The sequence below is a fragment of the Frieseomelitta varia genome, unplaced genomic scaffold, assembly GCF_011392965.1.
Source record: "Frieseomelitta varia isolate USP_RPSP 00005682 unplaced genomic scaffold, Fvar_1.2 scaffold_870, whole genome shotgun sequence".
NCBI lineage: Eukaryota > Metazoa > Arthropoda > Insecta > Hymenoptera > Apidae > Frieseomelitta > Frieseomelitta varia.
The window spans coordinates 260,051-270,532 of record NW_025110668.1 but is presented as its reverse complement, the minus strand read 5'-3'; the positions used below and the strand labels follow the sequence as shown (position 1 = coordinate 270,532).

The window sequence follows — 10,482 nt, the reverse complement described above, 5'->3', positions numbered from 1 at the left end:
TATCGAACAACAACTACGAGAGCCACTTCATTAAACGCCAGCCAGCGGTTGCGAGCGAACGCGCTCTCGCTATTGCCGGTAGAAACCCCGGTGGAGGGAACGAGAAAGCGGTAATCAGGTTTTCTACCGGTTTTCCAAATCCACTTACGCATCGTTATGTCGTATACATCGTACGAACGTTGCTTCTTTTCGCCGTGAATGAAGTCGTTTGATTTATGTACGACGGTTAAGGGCCGATTACTCTTACCTTCCCGATGCTTTATCTAGTCATCGATCATAGCCGCGTGAGACAATCCGTTCTGTCATCTTCTAACTCTGTTTTCCGGCTCAGTCACGCTCGCCGCTCGATCAGCGAATCGAGTCTCGAAAATTTCTGATCGCCAACGTGAATAAAGTAACAAATACAGGTTGGACGAGGCGAGAGGTGGCGATTCTCCTTGCGGACTACCGGCACTTGGCGTACCATTGTTTTCGCCTTTCCAACGGAATTCTAATTAAGAAGATCGACAGATAGGCCTAGCGACCAGCGAGGCGAGCAGAGTTATTAGACTTTTTTTTTCCTTTTCTTTTTGTTCCTTTCTTCCCTTGAACCGTTGCCGCGCTGTGGAAGCGGTATCCCGGGGGAAGGGAGAAGGGTGACGGAGGTCTGCAATTATTATTCAATTTCCGTAACTGCACCTATCTTAACCCGATGTCACAATCGCGCGAGCCAGGCATCGCGGCTCGTTGTTCGTGCGCATTTCGTGCACGTACGCCGCACTGCGCCGCACCGCGTCACTTTATGCTCAGCCTTTCCCTGTTCGGCGAGCGTGTTGCGTGGTGGCAAACCGGTGGAAAAGAAGGAGTTGCCGAGGCGCGTTGCAGAGGGTCACAATTAAAGCGCATTAGTGCACCGGCCACACACTCGCGCCGGCAATTTTCGAGTCGCCGCAGCACCTTGACATTCTTAGCGCCGTTCCCTTTACGCCGAGCCAAGTCGGTTTCCAAGTCGTTCCCGTTACCTCTTTCCTCGTTAACCGATATCGTTGCGCTATCAATATCGTTCACTCCGTCTACTCTGTTCCAGCATCATCGTGCTTCCACACTCTTGTAACGAAGTTTTCCAAATACTCTCAGTCGTTTTTTCTATCTTCAATATCGTCCAGTCCAGAGTTGACTTTTCACGTTACGATATTCACAGAGCGTGCAGAGAGTTGAAAATCGCATCGGAACGGCAATTACGAAACACGATGTTCAGCTAAATGGACACTCTCGCGAACGAGGGGAACAACGCACGATTGTAATCCCATTGACGTCGTGGAAACGATCCACGGAGATCGACAATCGAAATTAACCCGCCCGTTAAGCGACGACGCTATTGTCTACGAGTTTCCAGATGCTCGGCTAGATTCAGGAAGCGGGTCGAGCACCGAGTAGCAATTGTGTGTGTACCGTCTTCGATAACGATCGTTGTCCGGGATCGTCGTACAGCCAGGACGGTTGGTGTTGGTGGTTGTCATCGTTTGCAGCGACATGCGTCCTTTTAATCGCGTTCCGAAAACCTGCCGAGCGCATCGAGGCGACAACCTGCATGACCCTGTGCATTCTACGCGAGGTCCCGCCAACACCCGAGGAATAATTAGTCGGGGTAGCCGCGAACTGTCGCTAAGTGCAGGCAACGCAGGATATCCTCTATAGTTGTAAACGCTATATCATCCCCGCTGTACACGCGTCTCTCTGCGTACGTACACGCGCCGACGACTAGATACGGATCTTGGAATCGTCTCTGGAGAGGATAATTGCGACGCGAAATTCCTGGACCGGCTGTCAACGGGGCAAACGGTTTATCGGAAAAATATTTTTCGACAGAAAACTCTGGTGGTCCGTGCACGCACGCGCGGTGGTGGTTGATCGTGATCCGTAGAAATCGGCTGGACGTAGCAAAAATTCTCCCAGGAGCAGAAGTTTCCGATTCCAATTCCACTCTCTCTCGGCCGCAGTTCCTTTTCTTTAATCTTCTCCCGCGGGCAACTTCTTCTCTCCTGCTTCGTGGAACCACGGGAGGATTAACCCGTCACAGATTCGGTGGAGGCCCAGGGACCAATTTAGCCCCTCTCTCTCTGTTCCTTCTCGGTGTCTTTCTCCTCTTCTCGGCTCGAGAGAAGAGCCGCTCCGCTACGGGCTTTCAACGAACCCGGGTGTCGGGTTCTTGGAGTTTCACGGTGGTTTTCGTGGCGCTATCCTACTGCTATCTGGAGCCACGGTAATGTGCTTGCCTTGTCCCCGATTAATCCGAGTCCTCAGGACCACTCTCCGGCCGCAGATATGTGCACGTCCTTCGACAGTGGCGGTCAAAACGTCGCTTCGAATCTTTTTTTCGTAGCCGGCCACCGCTACACAGGAATCCAACCACGTTTCTCGTGTGCTATGGGTACATCGGGACAATGTCATTTTGCCGGTCGACGGGGACGAACTACTGACAGAGCGATAGATTTTTCGAAGCCTAGTTGTTCAACTCTCTTTCGTTCTTCGTTTCTGCGAATTGCTCGAGGTGGCCGTTATCACGAATTTTATAAGGAAATGTGTACAGCGGGAAGGAAAAGGAAAGTATCAGAAAGGGATCGCCGATCGTCTGTAACACGGTAGTTTCTACGACGGAGGTCCTCGGGAGAGGGTGAGGCTTATGAGTGCCGCTCTGCGTCCTGTGGTGTCGCGTCGTTCTCGTCCCCACCTCGTGGGGATCATCGGATGTTATCTGTGACGTGGAATGTCGCCGTAGGTACAAAATACAAATAAGGTCTCGTGGTGTCCACACTTCGAATTAGGATCGAGGACCTTTTCTAGATGTTATCTGAGATTGGCGCACGCTGCGGAGCCACGTGCCCCTTTCGTAACCACCGTGCCTTCTTCCACCGTGCCCGAGATCAGCTTGAAATTTGACTTTTCCCTCCTGACATCGACTCGATCGTGCAACCCGGCGGACCCGCAGAGATCGCGTGTAATTAACCGCTTGCGCAAGGCAACTGATTGCAGACCATAACGAGTGACCGTACACAATAATTCTTTTTAAACTCGTCGGTATATCACTGGAAATTATTGAGAAGTAATAAATTTATTAGTCCTATTTTGTTTTACTTAAATATACTTAAAACTGAGGAAATATTGCAATTTTGGGACGAAAAATTCTCGATTCCAGCGCTGGCAACTGATTGCGGACTATAACGAGTGACCAAACCGTACACAATAATTCGTCGCTTTCTTTTTGAACTCGTCAGTATGGCATCACTGGATAGAAATTATTGAAAAGTAATAAATTTATTATTTGTTTTGCCTATTTTGTTTTATTTAAATATATATATATATATATATATATATATATATTTAAGATATATAGATATATAAAGATATATAAATATAATATATATTTTATATATAATATATAAAATATAATATATAATATACTTAAAATATTGCAATTTTAGAACAGAAGATTCTCCAGCGCAAGAGATTAAGCGATCGGGGTCGATACGATAACGCGTGTTTAACTGGAGTGTTCGTTTGTCAAAAGAGTTTCGCATCCGTGTAAAAAACAAGTTTGCCGGATTACACCGGTGCGACGGAAACCTCGATCGGCGAACGCATAGCCACGCGAGCAATTAGAGTAGAAGAAAGTTTAATCCGGTCGCGATGCATGATTCTCCGTATCTTGACATTCCACGATCACTTCTGCGAATGCGATCGTTTAGCGGGCATATGGGAGCAATTCATCGAGACAACGCATTCCGCTGTCTAATCCGTTTAACATAAAGCCGCCGTCCTCGTACCGCCTCTTCTTCTTCTTCTTCTTCTGCGCCGCTTTTTTTTCCCCCCCACACCGAGGAATCCGCGCGCGACGAGTCAATCCTCTCGAGGTCCCAGGAGAACGTTCCGTTCGCGACAGTAGAAACTACCACCCGATGGGTGGTCAACGAATTCTCCAGCTGCCCGGGGAACGAAACGATCGGTCGTATAACGAGTACGAATGAGCCTCGAAATCGAAAGGCTGTGTTTTCTAGCGGTCATCGGAACGTGCCGCGAATCCTGTCCTTCTTTTCTCTGCCTCCTTTCTCTCGCACGCTCATTTTTTTTTTCTTCCGAAAGCCGACAGCCTTCTCGCTCCGCGTTGTTCGCCGTCTGCGTTTCTCGTTTCGCTCTCGGTTTCTCTCCTTCTCACCCTTTCGTCGAAAACAGCAAAGAAAAACAAGCACAAGGTAGCGATCGCAATTTTCGCCAATCGACTCTTAAGGTCGCGGCTCTCCGCGGTGTAATGATAGTAATGATAATAATAAGACCATTTTTCGAATTACTCGCCATACCTAGACCTATCTCTTGCTACATCTTTCGCAACGTAGCCTCGCGCGTGAGTTTTACACGCTTTTACGGCTTATCGCAGTTTCACACTGGCGAATAGTACTTTGTCCCCGACATTATTTTTCCATTCTGTCCGTTGAACGCATCGGTGAACACCGTGCGTCGTTGTCGTCGTCGGTCTCCGAAGCAGTCCTACCCGGCCGCGTTATTATATTCCGTCGAGTCACTCGGCCTCTTCGTATTATTCGAAGAAACTGCGCGCGCAATTTTGAAACGTTTCCTCTCTCTTTCTCGAGTCGTAAATACTCGACGGTGGACGTCGATCGAATCGACGTCCAACGGTTTTTGCCTTCCCCCACGAGTGCTCGAGCGACGGCAGCACTTAATGCATCATCTCTTGGCGACACTCGAGCACTGATTTCTTTCCCCGATCCGAGGGACTGCGAGTTCCCCGAGTGGGAAGAGGTCCATAAAAGTCCGCACAGGTGTTCGATCTGAACATGGCAACCTTCGAGGAATCGGCTAAAGTTTCTTCGTCCGTGTCGGAACCTTATAGGATGATGGAAGCTCCGCGCGCGCTCCAGCTATATACACCGATACACAGGACTAGAGAGGCAAGAAATCATGGAAGATTATCGGGTTGCCGATCATCTCTGTTCTCTTCCGATGCTGTTGCTCCCTGGTAGCTGCCGTTCGGTTCATGAATTAAAGAGGGAGGCGCGCGCCATCGGCGATGACACGTTGCCGTGGCTCGCGTTTCTTGCCGTGGCTTTCGTACGCTCCGATTTCCACTCGGACGAGCGGCAAGATCGACCACGGCGTCGTTTTGCGGTAATTGTTCCATCGGCTGGCGTTCTCGATCGTCTTCCCATTGCCGTTGGTGCCATTAAGAGCTTTTCAGCCACGTCCCCATCTCCGCTCCTGTCCCTCGTGTATTTTCTTTCGTTCTTCTCTCTCTCTTTAGATGGACCGTCCGCTTTTTGTCCACGAGCACACATCCCGATTGGTAGATCCCTCTGATGAAGACGTCCGCTCGACGAAACTCGCGATACCCGATTTAATCCGTTAAATCGAAAGATCGAACCACGGTGACGCGAGACGGCGAGAAATATTTTCGACTTTTCTAATTTCTAACTAATTTCGCCGCGGTAACACGATGACGTTGCCTCTTTTTCGTCAATGCTATCTTCCCCTCCAGGGTACAAGAGAATACACGCGGAAGTGCGATAAAGAATGGCTTCGGCTCGTAAATAGAAACGATATCTCGTCTCATTACGCGTTGCAATTACCCACGGAGTTATTTCGCATCGCGCGGAGAGAAAGAGAAGGGAACGTAAGGTTACTTACTTACTTTTCACTTTCACCCCGCGCCGGCCTGGTTATTTGCGAATTACGCGTTACATCTGTTCAAAGTGTTGATCTGCCGACGTTTGTAAATTAACATGTTTATGACACCGCGCGCAGGAAACTGGCACGTGTGAATCGGCTCTCGGCCTCGGCCGGTTCGCAGCAACATCGTGTTTTCATCGATTCACCGGCCACGATTAATGCATTTACATATCCAGCATTAGAAATGATAATCTCGTTCGTTGCCCGTCAGGCATAGGCCGCGACACCGTTTTTGCACCTTTTGATTTGCATGCGCCGATTCTATATTGGAACACTGTTGCCGAGATAATAAAATTAGCATACGTTGCCAAAGAACTTTGCAAATAGCGATGTGCACGAACAACGCGCGCACGGAACGAGTCCGGCCCGAGGTTTTTCCTTTCTTTTTTCTTTTTTTTGTTTGCACGGTCGTAACGAGTATGGAAACGAGCCGTTGGAAAACAATTTCTTCGAGTTTAGAGGTGCCGAGACGCGGCCGTTCCGCGCCGCCGGATAAAACCGACGATATTAATTTCATCCTGGCTGACCAGCGGTTTTTCCAAAGGGGCGTGTTCCCCGGGTCGCATTAGCCGTAGGAAAACACCTGTACGATCGCGAGAACGTTGCTAATGTTTAAACTCAATTAGCCACGAAATTTCATTTCCAACTCGGGTACGCGCGTCGTCCTACGCACGCACGGCTGCATTCCACGAGCTCTAGTGGTAACTAGCCACGAAGCCAAAGAGCAGAAAAGGAATCGAACATCTTGGAACACGGATGTTTGTTAATGGTAGGCGCGCAGCTGTCCGGGAGGAAAGCTGCGCGATGAACCCTGACCTTTTCTCTGCCCGATCCTGACTGACACTGACTTTACAATTAATAATATTAATTGTACACACGGGGCTCTTGGATCGATACACTTTCGTCGGTTAATTAAACGTCAACGCCAAGGGGAAATTAATACTTCGGCTAAAGGAAAGAAAGAAAGAAAGAAAGAAAGAAAAAAGGCGAAAGAGAGGTAATCGGCGTTAGTATTCACGAGTACGTAGAATCGAAATTGAATTACGACGAGCTTACGGTGTCGAGGGAGTGACGGGGATATACGAAACGAGAGAGAAGAGGAAGACAGATCGGCGAAGAAAGAAAGAAGGAGGGAAAAGGGCGCGCTCTCCTCTCGTACGATATGCAACGGTATGCGTGCGCGATTCGGTGCCCGAGGGCATACTTTTAATTTCGCGGGGCCCCATTACGAAAAGTGATATGCACCATTCGGAAATAAATAGCCAGCAGCGGACTCACGTGCTTTTTGTAATGAGCCGTAGCAAGTTGCGAGCTCGGGCAACGAGAGGGAGGGAGGATAGCGAGGAAAATGAGCGCAGGTATGGTGGCAGGTAGTGGTTATCTCTCGAGTGAGCTCCCAGTTAATGACAACCCCTGGGTCCAAGCTCTCTGCCCTGCCAAGCCTCTATCCCCGTGTATATCAGCTGTCTCTACCATTTCGCATCTTCTTACGACCGAGTTTCCTGATTTCGTTTCGCGATCCCGTGCCCGCCATCCCCCTGGTGTGTCTTTCACCCCTTCGTCCCTGTTCTACGCGCCTCGTTCGACTTCACCGACTTATCTAAATTCGCCTTAATGCCTCCGATATCTCGCGCCGTATTACCGAGCTGCACTCCAGCGAGTGCAACTCGAGATAGGTATGACGCTTCGGCGTAATTAAAAGTCAGCCGCGAGACGCGCCTCTAGATTGCTGTCGCGGGCACAACGCGAGGAGGAGAGAAGCTTCCTCCTGGCGTCGATTGCGAAACGCGAAGAGACGCGAATTCAAGCGCATTCCGCGAGCCGATTTCAACCCAATGGCCGAGGCTCACTGGACGAAAAAGAATCGCGCGAACCCGTTCGACCGGCTAAAATTAATCGACGCCTTAAATAACACGATTTTACGACATGGAAACGCACGCCGTGGCAGTCGAGCCCGGACCGATGCCATAAAGCAATTTGTCGCGAAACAGCCGTTTGGTTTTTTCTGACTTTTCTTACCTTCTTTTTCCTCCCCTGCTATTCCAACTCTTCTCGCGTCCTTCGCGAGCGCGATCGTCGTCATTCGTACGCGCAGTAAATCGCGCTAAAAACTCACGTTCGACTTCGCGCGTCAGCCAGACGAGCGCTGGAAGTTATGCAAAGTAATCGATAAAAGACAAACGTGTCGCTTGACGAACGCGGGATCATGGTTATCGTCTAACGATGTTACGTCCGTTGACGACAATCTGCTCGACAACTTAGGAATAAATACACAGCCGCTGTTAGAAAGGCTGGAAAAGGCTAGCGTTTCTTGCGCGTTCGTTTCGCTATTAATTGCTCGGAATAGGGGTAGAGAACGCGCGTCGAGTTTGAATCGAATCGTGTTCGAGCTGACGTTATGTTCACCATCGCTCAGCGTTTATGCTTATGTTTTACGTGCGTTCGTTGGCGAACAAAGATAGTGCCCGCATGTCCTCGCCAGTTTTTCCGCAGCTGGACTCGACGGACGGTTAACGAAACGGAACCAGCATCGCCGATGGACACTGCGAGGCCGAGCCGAAGTCAACCTTTTGCCGATCGGTTTCGCCTATAATAATTACCGCTCACCTGTATCTCTACTGTCCGTCTTTTTCTCTCGATATCATCGAAACAACATTCGTTTTTCCCCATCGTCGCTTCTTCACTCGCTTTGTTTCTATTAAGAGGCACGTGTGTATGTGTATGTGTGTGTGTGTGTATGTACACATACATGTAATCAGTGTAATAAAAGCTCGCACGATAGGCTTTCGCGGCCGCATCTGCGTCGCGCACCTTTCGGAGGCCGGTTTACCGGCAATCGAAGTATCCTCTGAATAAATTTGCACGCGATTAAGCGACCAACGGACTAGATCCAGAGGAAATTTATGTGCCATCAGAGGAGAAGTAACAAATTCGATCAGCTGACGTGTTATTCTTTTTCTTTTTTCCTTCTTATTTTCTTATTTCGAAATGAGCTGAGGTCAAACTCTGAAAGCGGTGTCGATCAGTATTCTTCGAAGCGGTGGGAAAAAAAAGGGATTCGATTAATTATACAATCAGACGTTGTTAGTTTCGAAGTTGGTAAGAAACGCCGCTCGCGTGTCGTTGTCGTTGCATTTATCCGTTTGCACGTGGATTTAATTCATATTTGTTAAAATGTATCTCTTTCCCGTCAGTCTTGTTCAAATGTGTCGCTTAAAATAAATCAGTCGCCGGGTCGGTTTAGTAAAGTTCTTTTCAATGAGTGTGCTGCACGTATGAATAAATGAATAAACGAATGCGCCGCGCGTTGAAAATAATTAATAGCCCGTTGCATAATTGAATCTATATTTGTTCGGATCTCGTACGGTGTCGCATCGACATCTAGCTCAGCCGCGTTCGATTTCGACCTCTTGAAACATACCCGATACAACGCCCGATCCTCTGTTTGATCGTCGATAAATGGTTTACGGCGTTGATTGGGTGTTTCGACACGGACCCGAGAGAGCTAAAAAGAAGGAAGAAAAGAAAAAGTAAAAAAGTAAAAGGAAAGAAACGAGAGGAGCGCATCTGTCCGTGGTTTATTTGTTGATTTCGCTCGGTTGGCTGACGCTGTCCGGGGTCAATCCACTGTAATCGAGGAGGTGGTACCGAGAGATTTACGAAGATGCACGCGATAATGAGTTCCTGTTAACGCTATCGACGTCTTGCCCGAGATACAAACGTGGTAACAATAATTGTTGCGGTCGACGCGGCGGGTACGGGCGAGGGAGAAAAACCCCGTGATCGTTCGAGCATGGAGAACAGCTTTATAGTGGCATGAATTATTTACTCTCTCGCTGGTTTTTCCATCGAGTTATTATCTCACTGTTAAGCCGCGAGAACGTGTAAAATTCTCGGCGAGTTTCGCGAACCGGCGAACACCATGTTAATTAGAGCATAAACGTATTAAATTTGCCAGGCCGAGCGTACGCGAATTACGTGCAATGATTGTTTAGCGGAAAGGGAACAGCTACGTTCCTCTTATTAGTGTGATGTTAAGAATGATTTCGTATGTCGTCCTTTTTTTGTACAGATCGACGAAACGTTGCCTCTATGTGAATTTACACCTCACGGAATGGACATATGATTTATTTATACATGGACTTTGCACAACGAATATTCAAGTCCTCACAAATTCGTATATTTGTAATAAAACTCGTATATATTTGCAATAGCCCTCTTATATATATATATATGCACCGGTGATTTTTCTCTTTTTATAACAATTAGCCAACAAACGTGACTTCTTTCTTTCGCTAAAAGTGAAAAATTTTCTTTTTACAGAAGATGAAATCAGCAGACCGATCGAGTACATGACAAAAGATTCGAAAGAGCCGATATTTGATGAATGCAGAATGTGCAGAGTAGAAGGTGAGTACGATAAAATTGTTACAGCTTGTTAACAAACCAGCTTATAATTTGATAATTGAAGTAATACAAACTGCAACGATCTTACTTTTTATACCGTGCTCTTGCCATATACGCTTAACAAGTGTAATAAAGTTATAATACAGTGAGTATTAACTCGAGGGCAAAGTACGAGTCGTCGAACACGTGTTTAATCGATTATCGATCACCGCCAACGTTTCACTCGACTTTTATAAACGAAGATGTCGCGCTGACATTTTTCTACGCCGTTGCACTGGCAATTGGTCCGACCATAACGAGTGACCGAATCGTATACAATAATTTGCTTTCTTTTTCTTCGGCATGGTATCATTGGAT

General features: G+C 47.9%; 1 protein-coding gene across 1 annotated transcript in view; it reads left to right on the top strand.

Moving 5' to 3' along the window:
* Positions 1-10,122, top strand: part of LOC122536763 (integrin beta-PS-like) — a 52,621-nt gene extending 42,499 nt beyond the window's left edge. Inside the window, exon 16 of the transcript XR_006308468.1 lies at positions 10,042-10,122. The gene's annotated coding sequence lies outside the window, so the exon portion shown is untranslated. The remainder of the gene's footprint in view (positions 1-10,041) is intronic.
* Positions 10,123-10,482: the final 360 nt, after the last annotated feature.